Source organism: Aethalodelphis obliquidens, unplaced genomic scaffold (assembly GCF_003676395.1).
Source record: "Aethalodelphis obliquidens isolate GAN/ISIS:26980383/991018 unplaced genomic scaffold, ASM367639v1 scaffold40, whole genome shotgun sequence".
NCBI lineage: Eukaryota > Metazoa > Chordata > Mammalia > Artiodactyla > Delphinidae > Aethalodelphis > Aethalodelphis obliquidens.
The window spans coordinates 9,986,753-10,011,723 of record NW_020837984.1 but is presented as its reverse complement, the minus strand read 5'-3'; the positions used below and the strand labels follow the sequence as shown (position 1 = coordinate 10,011,723).

Below are 24,971 nucleotides of genomic sequence, written 5' to 3'. Positions count from 1 at the left end.
CAGATGAGAGATAAGATTGCGACAAAGTTTGTCAGGGTGTGATGTGGACTTCCACTCTCCTTTCCTGTGGTGAGAGTTGATCTTCCTAGGTTAATGAAAATGCCTTCCTGGGGGAGGAGATTTATGACAATTGAGCTCTTTTTGGAGGATCTGTCTTTAGGCAGATAAGAGGAGTTCAGAGAGAGCCTCTCTCTGCATTTCAACTGGCTTCAACTCAAAATAATCAATATAAGCAGTATATCTTGGGGTGGCATGTCCTGAACTCCTTCAAAAGCATGAGTAGAGAATGCAGAAGTTACGCTCCAGCTGTGTGGGATGTTCTTTGGTTAAGGCTGCTGCACTGTTTGATCCAACTTTGGTATTCTTTTAAATAACGGCAGAAACTAACAACATAAAATTTTATTAGGGTCAGCTGTGTGCTAAGCACTCCAAATGCATTAATCTGTTTAGTTGATATAATAACACTAAGAGGAAAGTATTATTATTATTATCTTTGTTTTACACATGAGGTTAAATGCTGTTTAGAGATGTCAGATGCTATTCCTGAGAAGGTCCACCTGGTAAGAGGGAAGCCAGAATTTGAGTCCAGCTTGGTCCAGTTCTAAAGCTTGACTTGTTAGTGTGATGCTTGCTAGGCGTCCAGATGCATCAACAGGCACAATGAACAGACCTCTGAAGAAGTGGGCGCTGATTCTGGTTTCAGTACTATCCAGTTTGTTGGACTTATGTCAGTACTTTGTCCCCAGGCCTTCAGTTTCCGCCTCGCTTGTTTTAATGGTTAAACCAGATGACTACAAATGTGCCTCCCATTTCTAAAATTCTCTCGATCTAGGATTTTCAAGTTCCTGAAATGAAACCGTCTTATGCTCACTCTTTTAAGTGCCTAAATCCCAAAGGACATTTAGGAGGCAAGTAAGCTGCTGTTGTGCTCATGTCTCTTGGACTTCTGGGAAGGATGCTAAAAATGTCTGAGTGCTATGACAGGCGACAGAGGCAGGGGTACAGAAGTAGGGAGCCACGATCACGTTTGAAACGAACTCAACAAACTTACTCTTTTACACAGCGTGTATTAGGGTTGACCACTATGTCAAACAGCTCCACGTTTCAATGACTTAACCCAAGGAAAGTTTATTTCTCGCTTTGGAACAGTCCAACCCAAGTGTCCTAGGTCTATGGCTCTCCTCTAAAGGGCTTCTCAGGAATCCAGGCTCTTCCTGTTTGTGGCTCTGCCTGACTCCTAGGTCCTGAAAGTACTTTGCTTCCAGTTGTAGAGAATCACATGAGAGGCTTTTAGGGTGCAAGAAGTAGCATGTCTCACCTCTGCCCCATTCCATGGGCCAGAATTGGTCACATGATCCCACCTAACTTTCTAGGAGAAGTTAGGAAATATAGTCTCACTGTGTACCCCAAAGGAAACTGATCTTGATGAATACATTGTAGTCTCTACAGAAGTCCATAAGTAGTCAAGTCAATCTTAACAAAGAAAACAGGGAACTTACCCTACTGGTCATGGAGATGCTCCACTGCTGTCTTCTTTGGGCTGTCCATGTCTGTTTTCCCACCATGACTGCTCATAGTATTAACCCGGTGTCCCTGGGTGGAAATAAAGAGAACCCCTTTCCTTCTTTCGTTCTCTAAGAGAACGTAATAGGACTTTCTTAGTATCTTGTCCTGGGATCAAAGGTAATAATAATAATGCTAACTAGCATTTATTGAGCACACCTCATATATCAGGAACTTACACACATTTTCTTAGAGTCGGGGCAAATCTCAAGGTCTGGATGACATATGCGGAATTGAATAATTCCATTTATTTTTTAAGTTAATTAATTGTTTTATTTATTTGGCTGTGTCAGGTCTTAGATGCGGCACATGAGATCTTCACTGTGGCATGTGCGACCTTTCATTGCGGTGCTCGGTCTCAGTTGCCCCACGGCATGTGGGATCTTAGTTCCCTGACCAGGGATCGAACCTGCGTCTCCTGCATTGGAAGGTGGATTCTTAACCACTGGACCACAAGGGAAGTCCCACTGAATAATGTCATTTAATTTACCTTTTCTATAAATGGCTTTAATTTCTATTTTTAATGCTCATTCTGCTGGGTGGCAGAAACTTAATTTCACTTGATTTGGCCCTTGCTCTATCCCAGGTTTTGTCTACGTTTCCAGATGACGGGGAGTAGCTGGGATTCAACGTCCTGGCATCTACCATTACATCCTGTCAAGTGACAAAAGTAAAAAAATTCGAGTCTGATGTCCCTTACTCAAGGGAAACCAAGCCACAGACTGGGAGAGTGCAGTGACTCACAAGCAGGGGAGCACTCTTGCAGAGGATGTTTGGACGAAAGCGAGTTTATAGAGCGTTAGAAGAGGCAGTGCAGAAACAGGGCATGATTGGCTAAGGGGTCAGAGCTCCCCTTATAAGGCGAGCAGGTCTTGTTTTCTAGGGTGAGATCAGCTGGCTAAAGCCGAGCTGGAGGACTGTGGTTGGTAGGTATAGGATTCCGTGCGGGAACTTAGGTTTAGATTTGTGTCATGGGCGGGGCCCCTGGGGTGGCCTCCTTTCTGTGGGTCATGATATGCAAATTAACGTTATCAGTCCGAATTAGCAGACTTGACATTCCATCATGCCTCGGCCTGCTTTGCCCCTTTGCTCCACACCTTAAAGCCATGGTTCTCTCTGGTGCCTCAAAACCACCTCCCACTTCACCAAGAGAACCACACACCTCACCTTCCTGCCGGGCGCTTCTGTCTGACAAATTCCTCAGCCCCTGAGTGCGGAGGACACCACCACCTCTCCTCCAGGAGGGTGGAGGGGAGAGGGGCGAAGCCCCTTTCTCAGGGACCTACTACCTATGTTTTGCCTCCCCTCTGCTTCTCTCCTCCCTTCCAGGGTTTTGATAATCCTTGTATGCCTAGTTCTCAGTTTTTCCATTTCTAATATTTATGGCGCAAACTTCATGCTTCAATTATTCAAGGGTTAAATTTTTGCAGTTCAAAAGGCTTCATTCTTACCAGTCCTAAGTAGTTTTCTGGTTTTTCTGCCTTATCACTCTTCCCCTGAGGCAATAAATGCTACTGACTTCAAGACGATAAGGAAAGACTACAGACAGAATCAGGAGTAGGGCAAGGGACACTAGGAAATAAACATAGGGGGGAAAATTGTCAATTTCTCTAAATATTTTTCTGTCCCAATCTCACTTAAGTCTCAGTGACCACAGTATGATACAGTGGTGATACACCCATTTCTATCTCTATTTGACAGATGAAAACACTAAGCTTTATTCTTAAGATCTATTTTGCCAGGAGACTATTTGGTGTACGGTGGGTGAAAAGTTTAGAGATCATTTTGAATTGGTAAAAAATTAGAAGGTCTATTTGAAAGCTATGCAGCGTTATTGCTTTTAAGCGCCGACGTAAACTAACCAATATGAAATCTTGCCTAATGGAGACAAGTCTTAGACTTTCTTTAACAAATACCTAAGGCACACTTGAAATTTGTAAGATGCCTATTATTTGGAATGGATAAAACAAAAGGTTTGAGAACTATCCTCTTAATTGAGTTTAACTCCCTCTTGCAATCTCATCTAACGATTAGCTTATTTTAAAAATCCTCTTATTTACGAACAGTATGAATGTAAAGTTTGCTTAATCATTCAATAAACATTGATTGAGACCATTTCCAGGCCCATGTGTAAAGAGTAATTAGTTGGTTTTTTTTTAAATGAATTTATTTGGCTGTGTTGGGTCTTCGTTTCTGTGCGAGGGCTTTCTCTAGTTGCGGCGAGCAGGGCCACTCTTCATAGCGGTGCGCGGGCTTCTCACTGTCGCGGCCTCTCTTGTTGCGGAGCACAAGCCCCATACGCACAGGCTCAGTGGTTGTGGCTCACGGGCCTATTTGCTCTGTGGCATGTGGCATCTTCCCAGACCAGGGCTCGAACCCATGTCCCCTGCATTGGCAGGCAGATTCTCAACCACTGCGCCACCAGGGAAGCCCCTGGTTTTTTTTTTAAATAAATTTATTTATTTATTTTTGGCTACGTTGGGTCTTCCGTTACTGCGCGTAGGCTTTCTCTTGTTGCGGCGAGCGGGGGCTACTACTTTTTGTTGCGGTGCCCGGGCTTCTCATTGCGGTGGCTTCTCTTGTTGTGGAGCACGGGCTATAGGCACACGGGCTCAGAAGTTGTGGCTCCCGGGCTCTAGAGCGCAGGCTCACTAGTTGTGGCCATAGTTGCTCCGCGGCATGTGGGATCTTCCCAGACCAGGGCTCAAACCCATGTCCCCTGCATTGGCAGTTGGATTCTTAACCACTGCACCACCAGGGAAGTCCAAAAGCAATTAGGTTTTAAACTCTCCACTTTGCAGCATTCAGATTCTTTAAGCTGCCTCCTCCCCTCATCTTTAAAATCTTTTTCTAAAATTTAACAGTGAAGTTTCTTTATTCAGTGAATGCTTGAAGCAGATGACTCTTCACCAGAGGTGGGGTCTGGGAGCCTCTCCGAGGAGAGAAGGCAACTGAGGCCAGGGAAGAGGTGCTTAGAATGAGACGATGAGAAAGGCAGTGCCTGGCAAGGCATAGCACCAATGGAGCATTCAAGGAATGACTAAAAGCTGCAGGGGTGCTGCAGGAATGAAACACCCTGTCCAGGACCTCTTGGGGGAAGACCTTAATTTCCCAGGGCTGGATCCCTCTATGACTGGCTTTGACTGAACCTCAGTGCCCCGGGATGACCGGGCTTGTCTTGTACCCTAGTGAAGCCCATTCACACCTTCATCTCATAGCACCAGACAGCATAGCAGAAAAATCTGGAGGAGCATAGGACACAACAACAGAGATGAACCAAAGATGGTTGCACAGATGGGTCTTTAGAGAGGATGGGTTACTGCAGGGACAGTAGGTTGGTGGCAGGGGAGTGTGGCTGGGGCTCTCTGATGTCTAAAAAGAACCATGGTAAAAAGTTAGTTTTGAAGCTCACAGACCTTTGGTTAGGATTACAAGTAGCACTTGTTCGAGAGCCTCCAGAGAACGCCTAACCTACATGTCCAGGTTCAACTAGGGCCTAGCATCTTATGGCGGAAAAATCAGCCACCTCAGAAGGAGGGCAGCCTGGCATCTCTGAGGCTTGCGGGCATTGGACTCAGTGGTTCCCAAGATGCTCACATGTTGTTAGAAAAGACAGCAATTTCCTGTGGTTAGAGGGAAGACTGGGGCCCTTTTTGGTAGACCTTGGTGCAGCCTACACTGGCATTCTTTTTTTATTTTTTAATGAACAATTCATAAGTTTTTTCTAAAGTAACAATTTTTTTTATTTATTTATTTTTGGCTGCGTTGGGTCTTCGTTGCTGCGCGTGGACTTTCTCTAGTTGCAGGAAGCGGAGGCTACTCTTCGTTGTGGTGCGTGGGCTTCTCATTGTGGTGGCTTCTCTTGCTGCGGAGCACAGGCTCTAGGCGCACGGGCTTCAGTAGTTCCGGCACACGGGCTCAGTAGCTGTGGTGCGTGGGCTCAGTAGTTGTGGCTCGCGGGCTCTAGAGGGCAGGCTCAGTAGTTGTGGCACACGGGCTTAGTTGCTCTGCCACATGTGGGATTGTCCCGGACCAGGGCTCGAACCCGTGTCCCCTGCATCAGCAGGTGGATTCTTAACCACTGTGCCACCAGGGAAGTCCGCGCACTGGCATCTTTGACAAGATGTTATATAAGTGGTGTTGATATTGCCACCTACCTTCCTTTTCAAACACCAGAATTGATAATGGCCATTTCCAGTACTTGGGCAAGTTCACAATTAAGCCGAAGGTGACCGTAAAGGAAGAAGTCAGGCTGACCTGGCTTCAAATCCTGGCTTCACCACTTTCAGGTATGATAGATTAAAGATGGCTGCAAATTCTTTTCTACTCCTCCTCCCATTGAGAGGCAGACTTGATTCCCCTTCTCCTTTGACCAAGAGGGTGCAGTAGAAGTGATGCTAGGGCAGAGAAGACTTGCAGCCCCTGCCTGGCTCTCAGAATGTTCCTGAGACATTCCTTCTCAGAGAGGCTGCTGTCGGTACTCTGGGGTGACAGCCCCAGCTAGCATTTGTGCAACAAAGCTGTGTTTGCACATCTAGCTCAGTGGAGCCTTCAGATAACTAACTGTAGCCACAGCCAATGCCTAAGCGCACCTGCATTAGAGACCCCAAGTGAGACACCCTCACCTCCAGCTGAGCCTCAGAGAATCATAAGCAATATAATAATGTGTTGTTTTAAGCCAGTACATATTGGGTGAGATAAGCACTCAGAGGTTTAGTTTCCTTCTGTAAAATGGGCAAAATAGCGGTATCCACTTCCTAGAGTTATTGTGATATGAATGTAATAATGGTGGAAGCATCAAACGCAGTGCTCGGCACACAGTAGGTCTTCAGTAAATGCCAAGCTCCTGCCTGCCCCTTCTCCAGGAGGCTATATATCCCAGGTATGAGTGAATCTTGGCCACTGCTCCAAACTTCCTGGGCAGACACCCAACTTTCCTCAAAGGGAATGCCTAGGATCAAATTTGAAAGTGGGGTTGGAGAGCACTTGATTTTTTTCTTTCTGGGACAATCTGTGACCCCTTTAAGAAAAATATCACCACCTTGTGTGAGGAAAACGGTATGTTTTTTTCTTTCTCCTCAATCTAAGAGATCAAGGAATTAAGTCTTCACCTTTTTTCTTTTTTCTTTTTTTAAAACAAGAAATACGCTTGCTCACGCTGAAAAGTACCGGCTTGAAATAAAACAACTCCCCTTCTGTTTCACAGCCAGCAGTTTTTCTGCAGCACCCAGCCCTGCAGAGCCACAGACTGCATGCACAGTGGGCAGACTTTGTTGAACAGATGAACAACTGTGGCTTAATCTGTTTTGGGAAAAGAAAAAAAGTCCTGAAGCAATTGATAAACAGGAGGCTGAGGTCAGCGTGAAGGAAGAGTAAATGAGGCCAGATTGGGGACCGCTGAAACGTAAGCCTCTTTCATCCCCAGTCTTGAATCAGGGGGGCGTGTGAGTGATAGTCAGGACTAATCTGCCGGGAAAGGGGCTGAGAACCTCCTGCATTGCCTGAGTTTGGAGTTATGTTTTCATTATCATTCAAAATTATTTTAAAATTTATATTCTTTTACTTATTTATTAATCAAAAACTTTTTCCAAAATTTTTTGAAGTATAACATAGAAAAGTGTACAAATCCTAAATACAGACCAGTGAGTGTTCACAAACTAAACACATCGCGTAACCAGCATCCAGGTCAGGAACAGAAAATCAGCGGCATCCCAGAAGCGCCCTGCATGCCCCCCCCATAAGGAGAATCTCTGTCCTGACTTATAACGCCGTCATTATTTTTACTAGCTCATACGCATTCATGGGTATTCTAGAGACATTTTACGCATATACAAGAACATGGGTATGTTATGATTTTCTGCAAATGTAAAATGTACTTTGCACTCTACGTAGCATATTATCCAGACTGTTCTGCTTCTGGCTTTTTTCACATTTATCTTGGTAATTACTCCATACCACTACCTAGAAAACAGCTCGGTTTCTGGAGAGGCCACATGGTATTCCATTGTCTGAATGTACCACAATTTATTTAATTTTATTAAAAGGCAAAGAGGTTGTGTCCAATCTTTTCAGAGCTGGATTTTTAAAGAAGTATTCTTGAGGTATCTTTGTGGTCCTTTAGATTTAAGGTGGCAGCTAGGCATTGCTCTTTGGAAGCCTTATAAATACGACTACTAGTTCTTACTCTATTCTGAATTGGCGTGGGGTGTGGTACCGCCTGGGGTGCTCGATTATTTTATTGCCTCGTCCTGTTAGGACTCAGTTGTTGCATGTTTGAATGTGTATCCAGGAAGTGGAAATAATGTCCCTGACACCCTCACTTCCTTTTCTGGCAAACCTGTGTCCGGTGAGTGAATCCAGCTACTTTCACCCACCCCCGTGTCCTTCAGTCAGCTGCTTAGCCTGCCGCGTCTTCGCTGAAATCTGGAGATTTTAGGAAACGGACCTAAAGGGCACTTCCAGGCAGGACTAGTTTGAGGAACTATTGTTTATTTTGGTGAAACCAAGCCTTCCTCTTCTTCCTGCCTTTTCTTCCTCTGTGGATTCTTTTTGTCCCTCACTTCCAACCGGAGCCCCAGTTGCTCTGAACTCAGCTCTCAGAATTCTTTAGACTTAATGTGAGTTCAAGTCAATGCCTACCTCTTGCTCCTAGTGGTACTTGCCCTTTAAATTTCTTACCCACCATAATTATAGAACAAAAAGCTTTGCCTCCTTAAGCTTTTTCAATTCCCTGACAGCAGGAACTGTTGTATACTCAGGAGTTGGGGCAAAGTCCTCACCGCCCTCCTTCACCACCAGAATCATGCCTGTCTTCTCCCAGCCCTCAGAGGATAGACAGGAAGGGGCAGGCCTGGCTTGTTCAGGACCTCAGGGTGTGAGGCAGGACTGTCTCAGTGTCTGTTTCCTGTGGCAGAGGGACAGATGCCACCAGCTTTTGCACAGGGTGCCAAGGCTGAGCTGCAGAAACATGTCCTCCAAAAGCAAGGTCACAGGCAAGTATCAGGGGCAGGGCGGCCCTAGTTCCCAACCTGAAGGTTCAGTGTGGTAGGGAATTCCTCAGGGGTGTCCCACCAGGAGGTAAGGATCACTGGATCACCTTTTGGTAACCACACCTTCTCTGGGCCTCAGTAACCGCCTGGTAGAGCTGTAATTCAGATTAAATGAGTTGATATACAGCTGTGGTAAGTGCTCTGTAAATGTTAGCTCTAATTATTATGTGAAGTGGCCCAGACACGGTGACCCCACTTGCTGTTACCAGGAGCTAGATTAGATGAGCTTGTCTGTCCTCCTCCGACCCGCCCTGCTCTCTCGACTTGGCTCGGGGGGACAGTCCAGGCTCTTCTGTCCTGACCCATCTTCCTAGTCTCCGCAGACCCCTGTGCACCTCTTCCTCCTGCCTGTAGCCTTAGCGAGCCTTCACTCTTCCACTCTTCCTCTGCAGGACCATCGATGCCTCGACCTCCTTCCATAAGGGGCAAAAAGCCCACTGCGTACCAAAGAAAAAACAAACGCTTCCTTCCCTGGTGCTTTTGTGTCTCTTTCATCCCTCGTCTTTGCACTGTCCAGTCTCCTTCCAAATTCCCATTTCTGGTGTCTCCCTGCCCCAGCCCTTTGTATGTGCCGAGGATAAAGACTGGTGGTGGGAGAGAAGGATGCACGAGCCTCACACTTGGGGACTCTCCCGAGATCAATGACGGTAATACGTCTCCATCCTTCGGCACCTGTCTCTATGCAGGAAGATAAGGGCAACAGAACTGAACTTTAACATTGTGAGGACCCACTACAGACCTGGCTCTGTTCTCGGCCCTTTACACTTACTCTGTCATTTAATCCTCATGGCAGGTCTTCGCACAGGTGTATTAGGACCATTCCGTAGATTTTCAAACTGAAGCTCAGAGCAGGTACACATCAAGGTCTCATCACTACTGGGGAGCAGAAATGGGATTTGAATCGGGTCTGCCTGACCCCAGAGCCCAAGCATGTTAAAGAAAATTTGAGACAGTGAGACTTAATATAGTAACAACATTTTACATTCTGTTTTGTATTTGGATCAACTAGCTCGAGAAGCGGTGTCTTCTACTTTTGAACTTGGCACCCATGATGTCTTAGCCAAGGACTTCAAGCTTTGTCTTGTCCACACACAGGCTTGATTTTGAAATAGCCAGTTTGTAGACATTCAAAAGTATTCTTGCCAACACTCACATAGCACATTTGTTTTCCCAAACTTCTGAAATACACTCCTCCAGAAATTAGTCACCAGAGGACAGCAGGTACTAGGGAGGTGATATCCAGGGCTCCCCACCTCCTGTGAGGGGCTCATCAGGACAGAAGCACATCACAAAAGGCTCTGACAGAGAAACCAGTGGAAGGAAAATGGTACCTCATGGTGTGAGCGTCTAAAATGGCTTGAGAGTTTTATTCAAAGTAAGCAATGCTCACCTTCACATGACCTAGAGCAACAGCGCTCAACCGTGTTCTTTTGCAGCTCCGAAACTGTCACAGATGTATGACATACCTAAGCAGAGGTTCAGTCTTACCTTCTACCCCAAGTCTTCCCAACCTGTTCCCCTCAAGGTTTAAACGATGCCCTCTCTGAATTTTTGCCTGAAGCTCTCTTTTGAGCATAGTCTGCCTAATAATACCTCTAGTTTTCTAGTATTAAACAGAGGAACTGCACTGGGTTTAGTAGTGTCCTCCCAAAGTTCATGTCCACCCAGAACCTCAGAATGTGACCTTATTTGGAAATAGGCTCTTTGCAGACGTAATTAGTTAAGATGAGGTCATTCTAGATTGGGGGGCGGCCCTAAATCCAATGACTGGTGTCCTCCTAAGAGGAAGGAGAAGGAGAATCAGACGCAGAGACACGGGTAAGGAAGAAGGCCATGTGACGATGGAGGAAGAGAGTGGAGTGAAGCATCTACCGGTTTCCCTCCTATCTGAAAGTAGAGCATTCCCAGGAAAACATTTGTAAGCCAAGATCGTGTAAAGCAAAGAAGCAATTACCTTAGGACACATCTTGCTAACAGATGCACAAAATAAATCGAGATGCAGCACGGGTGCTCACAGACACAGTTCAAAACTGTGGTGGCTGGATGTTGAGATGCTGAGTGTAGTTCCCAGGGAAGGAGCTTGGTGGTGCCGTGCTGGCTGCTTGGGGATGTGCTGCCTCTATAACAGCTCCTGCAAAACCAATGGTGAACGCTATTTTCACTTTTCGCCTTTTTGGGGGGTAAAAGCCAAATTCCTCTTCAGATTTCTTTTGGTTAGTGAAAACAGGTTCTAATGTAGATCTTTCATAAAAGCGAAGTGACGTAAAGTGAACTTTTGAAAAGTGAGGGGTACAGGCCAAGGAACACCAGGGATTGCCGGGAACCACCAAAAATTAGAAAGAGGCCAGGAAGGACTCTCCCCTAGAGCCTTCCCAAGGAACATGGTCAGGCTGACCCCTTGGTTTCAGACAACTAGCCTCCAGAACTGGGAGAGAATACTTTTCCAGCGCTGTAAGCCGCACGGTGTGTAGTAACTTGTCAGCTCAGTCCTAGAAAACTAATATAAGGACTTTCATTCGATTCTCTAAATAAAAAGCTTCCTTTACTATGAACATTTCCATGAGCTATTCTTGTTTTTAAACAAGGCTCCCTGAACCTCAATTTTCTCACCTAAAGATTGTGTATCAATCACCCCACAGCTCAGTGGCATAAAGCAATCGTCATGTATTACCTCACTCGAAGGTCTTTGGTGTGGCTGGGATCCTCTTCTCCATATACCACTTGTTCTTCTGAGACCTACAGGCCTCCTGGGCATCTTGTGGTGATGGCAAAAGCCCAAGCTGACATTTAAAGACTCTGCTTTTGTCACTGTAACCAAACAGGACCCTATGGGGCCTTCCCAGGACAGACCCCTCCCCATATCCTCTGCTTTAGCTCCTCTTTGAAGTACCTACATAACAGTACCCGATGTACATTTCCTGAATTGTTTTGCAGATGCTAAAACCCCGCCAAAGGGAATAAATTAACTACTAGATGACCACAAGCATGTATCCCGCAGACCTACCGGAGCCTGAGGATTAATTATGTGACACCACCCTGTTACCTCACCATCAACCAATCAGAGGATTGTGCATGAGCTGATCACATACCCTGTGACTCCCCTCCCTCACCTGGTCTTTAAAAATTCTTTGCTGAAACCCATCGGTGAGTTCATGTGTTTTGAGCACTAGATGCCCTGGACTCCTTGCTTGGTGTCCCGCAATAAACTCTGCACTTCCCTTCAGAACAACCCAGTGTCAGTAGATTGGTTTTACTGTGCATGGGTGAGCAGACCCAAGTTTGGGTTTGGTAACGCCACTGCTAACATCCCATTGGCCAAATCGAGTCACAAGGCCAAGTCCACTCTGCTCACAGTGAGAAGCAGAAAGGAGGAATATTTGTTCAACAATAATCCCAACTATCACAGATGTGATAATATCTGCTGCTATAGACTAAGTGTTGTGTACCCCCAAATTTATAATTGAAACCTAATTCCCAATGTGATGGTATTTGGAGGTGAGGTCTTTGGGAGGCGATTAGGTCATGAGGGTGGAGCCCTCATAAATGGGATTAATGCCCTTATTAAGGGGCACAAGAGACCCCAGAGAGCTCCCTCGTCCCTTCTGTCACGTAAGGACATAAGGAAAAGGTAGCCATCTATGATCCAGAAAGATGGTTCATAGCCATCCAAATATGAACCAAATCTGCCAGTGCTCTGATGTTGGGCGGTGGAGTGATACCCATTTAAGTAAATATAAGTTCAATTTTGATTTTCTGACCATGTCCTGTCCGGTTATGAAGGTTCTGTCCCATCCATGAAACTGCCACTCAATTTCTACACTCTTTTGGGGAGGCCATTATTCTGCTGATCATGTGGTCAAACCAGTGACAGGGACAGCCCAGGCTCCAGGGGAGGGGAAATAGACTCCACTATCTGATGGGAGAAATAACAAAGCTATTGTGGCTCTTTAACCCACCACAGTATGCATCCACTCATGCAGTCCTCACCACAAACCCATGAGGTGGGGACTGATATTCACATTTGAAAGTGGGAAACTTGAGAGCAAAGATGTTGCTAACTTGGCTAAGGTGAGCCAGCTAGTCAGCGGGAGGGCTAGGGTTCCAGCCTAGGCTGTTTGACAGCGGGGCGAGAGCACCAGACACAACGTTGTGCCTGGTGCTCAGCTGATGTTTGCTTTCTCCTTCCCTATTGATTCCATTTCTTCAGCCCTTTAAGGATAGGAAGCTGTCACCCCTTGTACCCCATTATGTACAGGCTTCTCTCGTACATGCACTCACATGCACCTAAGGGCTTGTGGTAAAGTCTCCTTAAAAAAACAGGGTGGTGGGACTCCAGTGGTTAAGAGTCCGCCTTCCAATGCAAGGGGACGCGGGTTTGATCCCTGGTCCAGGAACTAAGATCTCACGTGCCGCGGGGCAACTAAGCCCGCGCGCCGCAACTACTGAACCCGTGAGCTCTGGAGGCCCCACGCCACAACTAGAGAAGCCCACAAGCTGCAAGGAAGAGCCCGAGCGCCACAACAAAAGATCCCACGTGCTGCATCTAAGACCCCACACAGCCAAATAAATTAATTAAAAAAAAAAGTTGAGTGACTAAAGTGAATTAAAAACCATGTGAGGAAATTAAAAAAAAAAAGCAAACAGAAAAACCAGGGTGGTGGAGTGATACTTGTTTAACTAAATATAATTCAGTTTGGGTTTTCTGACCATGTCCTGTCTGGTTATTAAAGTTTCCTCATGATTTCTTTCTATGGGTGTTCTGACCTGTCCATGGAAACGCCACCCGGCTTCCACACTCTTGTGAATCAAACTCGCTTCTGGCTGCTAGTCCTTTATTTTCAGATGTTGTCTTAGTAACGGGTCCAGGGTTCCCCAGCCCCACCACAGGCCCAGACTGATCTCCCAGAGTCAATCAACCTCTGCTCCGCCACCCCTTGGGCTTCACAAAGTGCGGGAAGTTACAGAGCTGTGCCAGAGGGAGTAGAGGTGGCAGCATTCAAAATCAGCGTCTTGTCTGAATACATTCTAACTTAGGTGGGTTTTGAAATCCATATGCGTGGAGCACTGTTCCAAGCACTGGACTACAGTCATGGGTGTGACACATTAGCCTACGTAATCACTTGGTTTGGGCCAGTTCCCCCACCCGAACGTGTGAGAAGAGCCTGGGGTTCAGACAGTCTTGCAGACTGAAATGGATGCTTGCCTTGTAAACTAAGTAATGCTTTTGGATTCATTCACTTGTCCAAGAAATATATAATTGAGCACTTGTTATGAGCCAGTCGCTGTGCTGGGCACAGAGGACAAGGATGAATAAATTAGATGCAGGAATAAATTCCTGCCCTCCAGGAGCCCACAGTTAATTCTAACAGTTATTACCTACATTTTATACCTGGGCATGTAAAGTGTAAAAATGTTAACCACAGTGTATATGTCTACCAATATGTCTAAAGTGTATATGTCTACCAATGAGGCAAGGTTTTCTTCCCCCTAAAGTTATGGCCCAGAAGAGAGGGGAGTACTTTATTTTGGGGTCTGTAAAGGAAAAATACACTCTTGTGTGCTTCCTTTCCTACTAACACTTAACACTTCTGGCATTTCTGGTTACCAGATGTGTGGGTTTTCCATACATCAAGCATTCTATGACACCAGCTGGTGCCTACAATTCAACTCAATTCTGACACTATCTACCCGTAGTTAGATCTCACAGGTCAAGTCCACAAGACTGCCTCCACTTCAGATGCCAATGGCAAATCTATGTTGTCACCTGTGCTTCTGACCGACTGGCTATATTCAGAGTTTCCCATGACCACCTCCTTTGATTCCATTAATTTGCTAGAGTGGCTCACGGAACTCAGGAAAACACTCTACTTACTAGATTACCCATTTGTGGGCTTCCCTGGTGGCGCAGTGGCAAGAATCCGCCTGCCATTGCAGGGGACACGGGTTCAAGCCCTGCCCCGGGAAGATCCCACATGCCATGGAGGAACTAAGCCCGTGCGCCACAACTAGTGAGCCTGTGCGCCTAGAGCCGGCGCTCCACAAGAGAAGCCATCGCAATGAGAAGTGCATACACTGCAACGAGGAGTAGCCCCCGCTCACTGCAACTAGAGAAAGCCCACACGCAGCAACAAAGACCCAACGGTAGCCAAAAATAAATGAATAAAATAAATAAATTAGATTACCCATTTATTATAAAAGGATATAACTCAGGAACAGCCAGATGGGAAAGATGCATAGGGCCAGTTACATGGGAAGGGCACCAGAGCCTCCGTGCCCTCTCTAGGAGTGTCACTCATGGCTTCATTACGTGTGCATATATGATCAAATCATTGGCTGTCGGTGATTGATTTAACCTTCAGCTTCTTGCCCCTCTCCAGAGCTCAAGCTGGTGAGAGTGAAAATTTCATCTCTCTAATCCCAAGGTTGGTTCCCCTGGCAACCAGTCCCTATTCTTAGGTTATCTTGGGAATTTCCAAAAATCAGCTCATTAATAAATTCAGGTGTGGTTGAAAGGGGCTTATTATAAGAATAATGAAAGACACCCATTTCACCTTATGGCTCTTATCACTTAGGAAATTCCAAGGATTTTAGGAGCTCTGAACCAGAAATGGGAAAAAGACCACATATATATTTCTTAATATAAATCACAACATCACAGGGTCCTTGCCATGCCTCTCATGTTACACCAATGCTTTCCAAATTTCTAGTTTTGGAAGCTCACAGAGATCACCAGCTCAGTACAAAAGGAGGTGAGAAAATGTGACACAGGTTTGTTAGCTATTCCTGGGAATGTGACTTTACATTTGCAATGCTGGAAGTTGCTATAAACAAGCTTTTTATGATCACTTTAAAAAGCAGAACAGTGAGCAGTTATGTTGGAGAGACCGGTGAAGGCCTGAACTGACTAATGCTATTCGAATGGACACTTTGTGGATTGGGATAAAACTTCCAGGGAAAGCATCCCATAAAGGGTCCAAGAGAATCTCCGACAATCCAGACGGCAGTGAGAATGCCGAATAAATGGGTCTAGTCGCAGTTAGGACGTTGATGACCAAGAGGTACATGAAGAATTTAAATAGATTTTTTAAGTGAAATATGAAAGTGGAAAAAAGCGGTATTTATAAATTAATTTATTATATTGCATAAATGGTATTAAACGTGGATGTGTAACTAAATTCATTTATTGAAAAAGTACATCACAATTTCATCTATCTCACTAAAAGCTTTATGTGCTCAGGTTGACCAAAATATTACGAGAGGATTTCCCCGTTGGAAAGTTAAGTGCTATCTTATATTTGGTACCTACGTCCATTTGGGCACATGTGGAACCTTTGCCCAGAGTCAAACAGTTAGGAGGGACAGAGCCAGATCTCTCTGACCCACCCATGTATTTACCTTAATTCCTCCATGAGACCAGATTTCATTAGATCTCAGACTATGGTCCCTGCCCCCATCGTCCATCTATTTCATTCCATTTCAACTGAGAGCATTTATTGAGCCCCTAATATAATGGAGGAATTGTTTTTCTAGTCTGTAAATCACTTTTAGTACTGAACTAAGGGAGAAGAGACTGACTTTTAACTGAAGATGGAGGAAAAAAAAGTAGTTTTGACTAAGAATAGCTGGGTCCAGGTTTATGTAGGCCATTCTCCCTGTTACACAATATGAGTTCTGGTCTTCTCTGTCTTCTTAGGACTAAAAAATGCCTGTAACCTCAGCCCCAATAGGACAGTCATAAGGAGCAAATAAAAGTGCAATTTCCCTTTGTCAGTTTTTTTTTTTTTTTTTTTTATTTGCGGTACGTGGGTCTCTCACTGCTGTGGCCTCTCCTGTTGTGGAGCACAGGCTCTGGACGCGCAGGCTCAGCGGCCATGGCTCACGGGCCCAGCCACTCCACGGCATGTGGGATCTTCCCGGACCGGGGCATGAACCCGTGTCCCCTGCATCGGCAGGCGGACTCTCAACCACTGCGCCACCAGGGAAGCCCCCTTTGTCAGTTTTAAAATAATAAACAAACCTGGTTAATCTTTGGGTAACAGGGTTTTATATTTTTCTTGATACTTTGCAGTATCACATAAATTTTCTACTTGAGCATGTATTATATTTAGTCAGAAAAAATCAGTAAATATTCATTTTTGAAAAAACACAAGTGTTGGGTTACAGAATTTCAATTTCACTTGCTGGATTTGCATTGAGTCCACCTTACATTTAACCTCTTTCTTTCTTTTAATCCAAGCTAAGAGAACCAAACACTTTCTGTGGGTAATACATGCAGGGCTCCCCTCTCAGGATCGCCTGCCATCCCAGCCTACCTTCCCTCAAGACGCCCAGACAACTATACATAGAGGAAAGGAACAGAAAGATGCTACAAAAGCTTGAGCCATATCTTGTGTGTGTGTGTGTGTGTGTGTGTGTGTGTGTGTGTGTGCGTGTGTGTTCAATATTATTATGCCTCTCCCTGAGATTCTCCTTTAAGATCACATTCTTCAAGATACGTTAAGTCTGTGAAATAAAGCGGAAGACGCTGTGCGACTCAAAGCCAGCTGTGCTACCTCTCTGAGCTGGAGTTTGCTCATCTGTAGGATAACTGGTGGAATCCAAAAGGAAAAAGAGCATGGCCTGAGGTGACAAATTCAAATCCTGTCTGCTTAGTGCTGAGCAAAAGTGTATACGCTGTACTGTGTAATTTATACTGGTACATTCTATATGCTTAAAAAAAAAGACAACTACTGCTATTATGTATGTGAAAGAGCCTATAGCTCTTAAAGCAAAACCATAAATCACAAGGCTGCCACCTCAGCTGTGCAGGCTGTGTGCTGCACAACTCTAGGGGGTACCATCCACATGGCACACAGTGTCTAGTGGTGCCCTGAGGAAGTGCTATACAAATTGTAGATATTTCTTTCATTAAGAATAACAGGGGTGGGGAGAGATAAATTGGGAGTTTGGGATTAACAGATACACACTACTATATATAAAATAGATAACCAACAAGGGCCTACTGTTAAGCACAGTGAACTATATTCGATATCTTGTAATAACCTATAATGGAAAAGAATCTGAGAAAGAATAGATTTACATATATATGTATGTATGTATAACTGAATCACTGTGCTGTACACCCAAAACTAACACAACATTGTAAATCAACCATACTTCAATACAAATAAAGGCCAAAAATAAAATAAAATTACAACCACAACCCACTCCCCCCCAAAAAAAGAGTAACAGAGAGGTAGTACAGGACTTTCCTTGTTCCTTTAGGCAGAGCTGAGGCCCCCTAAACTGATAAAATAGGTAACAAGAACACTCTTTTTTAAAAGAAAGGTGCTGGACCATGTGGGCAGGACTTGTTAAATTAAAAAACAAAACAAAACAAAACGAAACAAAAACAAAAAACCCTGAAGAACCGGAGTTCGGCCTTACTGAACCTATCACTTATTCATCTTCAGGAGATTCATTCTAAATGTTAGCCGTGAAGATTCTAAGGAGAGAGTCGTCCTGGAGTCCTGGGTGGCTCCCTTCCCCTCAAGCCAAGCGAGGGGACCCAAAAGGTGGACCCGGTGTGCTTGGCATGGGTTTCCTGCTATGAGGAAGACGGGAGAAGTTCAAAGCAGAGGTGCTGGCTGCCCCTGCTGCTGATGGCGGAGGGAGGGGAGTGCTACCCAGGAACAGCTGTGTCCCACCGGGGGTCTCAGAGGGTCTCTCCATCAGAATAGAGTTCGAATGGACACAGTGGGAGAAAAGCTTTGAGCTGTTTTCCAATTTCTTTTAAGGTCTTTTTTTTTTTTTTTGCTCTTTTTTGCGGTACGCGGGCCTCTCACCGCTGTGGCCTCTCCCGCCGCGGAGCACAGGCTCCGGACGCGCAGGTCCAGCGGCCATGGCCCACGGGCCCAGCCACTCCGCAGCATGTGGGATCTTCCCGGACCGGGGCACGAACCCGTGTCCCCTGCATCGTCAGGCGGACTCTCAACCACTGCGCCACCAGGGAAGCCCTCTTTTAAGGTCTTTTAAGCTCTGCTTGTCAGGGCAGATGACCACAGGGTAGGGGGAGGGGTGGTGTATGTGTGGGAGTGCTCTGTCAACAAAAGCGGAAGCCGAGGGCACTTAAGTGGGGGACTGTAGGGGTATAGTCCTTTCTGAGGAAAGCTGAGTGCACACTCACTGCTCTCCCACTCCATAGGGGCCTCAAAAGAACTCAACAAAGCAGGAGGGCTCACCTGTGAGACAGGAGGGATGGAGGCAGGGCACAACCATTAAAAGGATGACACAGCCATTGAGAAACACAGGACCCACAAAAACTGGTTAGAACCTACTAGGCCCAAGATGGAGGGAAATTCGACTTCTGGTAGACCTTGAGCCTTATTATATGCTCATTGTAATACGGTAACATATGCTAAGTGACACATCCACAGGCACCATGACAGTTCTGAGGCTGGCATTGTAAGGCCCAATTTGGTGGCCCAATTCCTGGAAATCCCCGCCCCCTTCCCTAAAATAGTTGGAATAATCTTCCCAATTATTAGCCTATGAAATTACCCAGCCCGTAAAAAACTAACCACACCACACACCCCGGGCCCACTCTTACCTTCTGTGATGGACTGCTTTCTGCCTATGGAATGTGTATCTCTCTAAATAAACTCGCTTCCACTTTACCATGGCTCGCTTTTGAATTCTTTCCTGCTCAAAGAATTTGCTCGAGACCTGGGACATGACCATTCTCTTGTTCCCTCTTCTTCTGCAATACCTGTGCCACTTCCCAGTGGCTCTATATAATGGCCCCAGTCAGGTAGACAGTTTCTGTCCTTTATACCCATCTTTGCTCCCTGTATCCCGTCCTGGAGGAACCAGAGGCTGGAGGAGGGACAGAAGAATAGATAGAAAAATGTGAGACATTTAGGATTCCCACGACTAGAAGGAAAGAAGCTTTAAGTTAAATGAGTGAGGGTTTGAGTGAGGTTGGGCTAGCAGGAGACTCCTGAGGAACACTTGAGTTAAGGCTGAAAAAGCAGTGGGTTGTGTGCTTCTGATATCATCCAGGAGCCGGGGAATAACACAGCAGGTGTTATAAAAGCAAAGTCTTTTCCTGATTTCACTTCTGGGGCACAGACGGATTGGTGAATGGCAATGCTGATTCTGGTCTCTCCTGGTCCAGCTTCTTTCCTTCCGGGCTCCAGGCTGTGCGCTCTGCTGCAAGCATACACCTCCCTGGATTGACGTGTACTTATGTCTCTCCAGCTAAAATGAATGTCCCCTGAGAGCGGGAACTGTGTCTTTTCTCATCCTCAACCCTTAGCACAAGGGCCATTAAAAGTTTATTATTGAAGATGATGAGAGACCCCGGGTACCAGAGTCAAGGTGTGCAGAAGAGGATGGTGGGGGTGGGGAGGAAGTACAGAAAATGGAGTCCATGGGTAAACAGACAAGGTTCGTGTTCATCTTCTCCCTTCACATCTGAGGCAGCCATGAGACTATGCTATTAGAATTTAGGGGTAAGGAGAAACCATGCACTTCCATCATAATTTCTATAAAACCACACTTCTCTGACTTAAAAATTCAATTAGAAACTTAACAGAACTATGTTTTTCTGGCCGCCTAGTACCTGGAAATATTCCGTTTACTACCCATCTACTTTCCATGAGACTGACTCGTGTTATAATGATGACCCAACTCGCTGACAGCTTCTCAAGTCCTGAAGTCCTGGTTATCTCAGAAAGCCTGAGTTTCACAGCTTTAGACCTGGTTATGAAGCATATATTACTGCACAGAGTCTTCCAGTGGTTGCTGTTTATCAATGCAAATAGTTGATTGACCTAAACATCCCATTTCCCATCACGTCGGAGAGCAAACATTTCTCATATTCAGTGGTCAGGCTCAATTATGAGAGATGAAGAAATAGAGGAAGAAAATTTCCTCCCTCCATTGCTCAAGTAAACCTTCAAGCCAGACAAATCTCTCCAGGGCTGACTTCAGATGAATGATGTTCAAGGTGAAACAAAGCGATGAACCTACTTGAAGACATACATCCCTTCTCTATAGACATTGATAGATGTCTCAAGAACTCAAGAAAAATGCTGTTTTCCCCTTAGACATCAGCTGCCCTGCAATTTTTTGGCAGTTCACAGTCAGAGTACACTGGAAAGACTGAATTATTTTACTTCAAATGTGTAGAAACACTTTGTTCTCAGAAAGCCTCGCTGTGTGTCAGCTTGCCTGATCATCTGGGGTCACCCCTGCCAGGCAATAAATGTTGGTTTATCTTTCTGGACATCACAGAGTTGCTAAACCCAGAATCAGTTGTCTACCCAGAAGTTGTGAGTTTATTTGAATAACATTCCTACAGAAAAATGAATGTCCATGGTGGACTGATGTATAGGAAATTATTAGATGTTGAGGGGCAAGATGGGGGATGAGAGGGAGAAACGAAAAAAAAAAAAAGAGCAGGGAGGTCATCTCAGAGAATTAGGAAATCCTGATCTTTTCTAAGCCTCAGATCTTTCTGGGATTCCATCTGGCTTTCATTTCTAACTCCTTGTCTTCCAACAAAGAGAATAAAGATGGTTTTAAAACTAAATGTGAGCCCTTCCAGGAAACAAGAGCTCCTCTCTTCCCCTCTCTCTCCTAGTAGCAGAATTTTCTTTTGCACTATTAAAAATGGCGTGGGCCACCTTTTCTCCAAAAACACATGAAGCTGCTGCATAACTCTTTTCCAAATAATTAATCTTTCCAGTGGAATCTTTCAAAGCCCCACATTTCCTGTTATTTTATACAGCTGCAATTTGTAACTGGAGCTCCTGCCCAGTGTTCCACGGGCAAGACGCCAAATCCACTACATTTCACCTACCAAGGTGCCCCGCGCAAATAATCCTTAACCGCAAGTTAAACAGTCAGGTCCTGTTCTAGCCGAAAAGAAAAGCCTAGGGAACAAAAGACTTTTAACATACTTCTCTATTAAAATTTTAGTGGACGCTCGCGATATTTTATTTTCTAGTGTCAACATTGGGAGGTAACACCATGATGCCACAGTAAAGGAAGAGTTTTCAAAAATGGATTGGTTCTTATGTTAAGTTAATATTTGTGAGTCATAAACATGACACCCTCTTCCAGTTATCTAGAAGCCAAAACTTGCCAGTTGCTCTATCAGACCCACCTTATTTGCTTCCTTGTCTATGAACTGGAAGATCAGAGCCAAGATGGGCTAAAAGGTAAGTAGGGAGGCAGATGCTGGCAGGTTGGCTGTGACCCCCTTCCTTCCTTCTTTCCTCCCTCTGTATTTTCCCTCTTCCCACCACCCAGTTATCTTTCCTCCAACCTGCCCGTGAAGGAAGTTCTCTCAAAATCACGAAGTTCGAAGTTTCTTCTATTTCATACCCTCTCTACTCTCTTGCCTACCCTTCCTCCCCCCCCCCTTCCCCCCCCCCCCCCCCCCACATTTCTGCCTATGACCTACCTCCTACTCTTTAGAAATTGAAGCCATTGAACCAGACCCTCAACTTCCTGGTACAGCCCCACCTTCCCTGGCGCCATCTCCTTTCCTTTCCTCCCATCCCTCAGCGGATGCTTCCTATCCTGAGGTCAGGACCTGTGCTCTGGATCCCAGCCCCTCCTGCTCTCTCTGGAGTCTCATGCTATAACATGGCTCCTCTCCCCTGTATATTCAACCCTTGCCTGAATCTGAATCCTTCCCATCTACATTTAGACACCCTTAAGTCTCTCTTAAGATAAAACAAAAACACTTGCCTCAACCCACAGCCCCTTCCTGCTATTATTCCCTTCCTCTCTCTTTCCCAGTGAAACTTCTTTTTTCTTTTTTTTAAATGAATTTATTCATTTTATTTATTTATTTTTGTCTGTGTTGGGTCTTTGTTGCTGTGCACAGGATTTCTCTAGTTGTGGAGAGCGGGGGCTACTCTCCCTTGCGTGGGCTTCTCATTGCCGTGGCTTCTCTTGTTGCGGAGCATAGGCTCTAGGCGTGCAGACTTCAGTAGTTGTGGCATGCAGGTTCACTAGTTGTGGCACACGGGCTTCGTTGCTCTGCAGCATGTGGGATCTTCCCGGACCAGGGCTCGAACCCGTGTCTCCTACATTGGCAGGCAGATTCTTAACCACAGCACCACCAGGGAAGCCCACAGTGAAACTTCTTGAAAGGGCTGTATATACTCCTCTTCCTTATCATCAGCTCCCCTCACTCCTCAGTCCCATCACTCTGGCTAAAATGACTAATGACCACTATGTTCTCCCCTGCCCTCTTTGGGACCCTTCGCTCCTGAAACCCTCTTCCCTGGGCTTCAAGGACTTCAAGCTCTTCTTATTTTCCTCCTACTTCTTTGCCTCTTCTTTTTCTTTTCTTTTTTTTTTTTGTTTAGATTGTAAAAGTTTATTGATATGATCAAAAAGCAAACAGCCAGACGTTTGCTTATCTTTGCCACTGCCATGTGTCATTCTGAATAGTGTTTTTAAATGCGTAACAAAGAATATTTAAACCGTTATTAGAAAAGTAAATTAAGAGTCTACTTAAGGCACTTCAGATGCCTTGTTCTTCCTTTATCTTCCTTCCAAGTCCATCGTTCTTTACAGAGCCATTAAATGTTAAGTTTTTAAACTTCCCTTTCTCACTCTATATTCAATCCCTACCATCCATGTGTACAGCTCCAACAATCAGACTCGTATATTCATTTGCCCACTCAGAATCTCCAGTGGGGCTTCTCATAGGCACAAGTTCAAGCTCCAAGTCAAGATTTTTCCTTCCAGGCTTGGTTTTCTACCTCATATTCCTATCTCAGCAAATGATGCCACCATCCACCAGGCTGCTCGGGTCATAAACCTGACATCATCCTTGATAGCTTTCCCTATTTCTCAAATCCAACCATTCCCTTAGCCCTGGCAATTTTACCTCCCCAAATTTCTCACATTTATTCAGTTTTCTCCATTTCTACACCCACCACCCCAACCCTAGACACTGACTACTTTCCTCTGGACCATTGCAATTGTTTCCCACACATCCATTCTTAGCTCTCTTTAGGCTCTTCTCCACAACGTTGACAGGCCATGTCACTCTCTTGCATGGAATCCATTAATGGTATGTTGGACACAAACTCCATGTGCTTCTCAGAGTCTCTTGATTGTGTCCTTCTCTTTCTCTTGGTTGGTATTCCACCCACACCTCAACTTCCAGGTTTGGATAAAATGCCACACCTCCAGCCTGACCGGTGCGGGGTTAGGTGATGCCTTCTGGAAGTGCAGGGGGTTAGCTTTCTGCAGTGTGAAATACAAACAACGAGCAATAAAGATAGGAGAATATGAAGCAGATGAATTACTCCCTCACTTCTCCCTACTAAGAATTGCTCTGAAATATGGTTTTCCTTGTAAGCTTCCTGGAGAAATCCTGTGGGCTGAACAACACACCTGGCAATTGATCAGCTGTGTTTCTCTGCAGCTGAAACTCCTTGTAACCCGGTGATATCTATGTATTATCTATGATAATACATAGATAGCAGCATTGCATTGCCTCACCTCCCCTTTTCCTCACTCTCACTGTCCTGGGCTTTCACCTCCCCATAAAGTGTCACCACTCTAGTCTTTAACTCAGACTTTACTTCCTACAGGTCTCAGGCAAGACAAATGCTTAGGAGAAACGCCGAAATATCTATCCAAGACTCTACATGGGTTGATTCCTATTTACTTTTTTTAAAATTTAATTATTTTATTTTATTTTATTTATTTATTTTTGGCTGCATTGGGTCTTCGTTGCTGCGCACGGGCTTTCTCAAGTTGCGGTGAGCGGTGGTTACTCTTTGTTGTGGTGTGCGGGCTTCTCATTGCAGTGGCTTCTCTTATTGCAGAGGATGGGCTCTAGGCGCGTGGGCTTCAGTAGTTGTGGCTCACGGGCTCAGAAGTTGTGGCGCACAGGCTTAGTTGCTCTGTGGCATGTGGGATCTTCCTGGACCGTGGATCGAACCCATGTCCCCTTCATTGGCAGGCAGATTCTTAACCACTGCACCACCAGGGAAGTCCTCCTGTTTACTTCTTTAGCTTCTTATCTAGCACCATTTTACCATCCTTTTTTTATCTCCAGCTACAGTACAGAGTTCTTCATTCATGCTGAGCCCTCACATGCCAGAAAGTCTATTAGGAAAACTCTTTCCACCACCCCTCTGGCTTCACCGGGCTAATTCCTTTCTCACCAGATCTCAGTTTCCATATCACTTCCTTCCAAAGGAAATCTCCATGGCCCCCCCTCTGCTCCCTCCTCCCTGACATCCTCTAAGTTTCCTTTGCTACAGTATCTCAGTGATCTATGTCAGGGTTTGAATAGTGTCTGCCTCCTTCCCACACTGACTGTAAACACTGTGACAGCAG

The 24,971-nt window shown here is 45.3% G+C and overlaps 2 long non-coding RNA genes across 2 annotated transcripts in view; one reads left to right on the top strand and one right to left on the bottom strand.

Annotated features, from left to right (window-relative positions):
* The window catches only part of LOC113633579 (uncharacterized), an 88,800-nt gene that overhangs the window by 18,327 nt on the left and 45,502 nt on the right, over positions 1-24,971 (bottom strand). The window contains exons 5-7 of the long non-coding RNA XR_003438257.1: positions 9,382-10,743; positions 3,015-3,135; positions 1,500-1,593 (exon numbers count right to left, since the gene is read on the bottom strand). This is a non-coding gene — a long non-coding RNA (uncharacterized LOC113633579). The remainder of the gene's footprint in view (positions 1-1,499; positions 1,594-3,014; positions 3,136-9,381; positions 10,744-24,971) is intronic.
* LOC113633581 (uncharacterized) lies at positions 5,606-13,012 on the top strand. Its single transcript, XR_003438259.1, has 3 exons — positions 5,606-6,621; positions 6,770-6,967; positions 11,547-13,012. It is a non-coding gene; the product is annotated as an uncharacterized LOC113633581 (long non-coding RNA).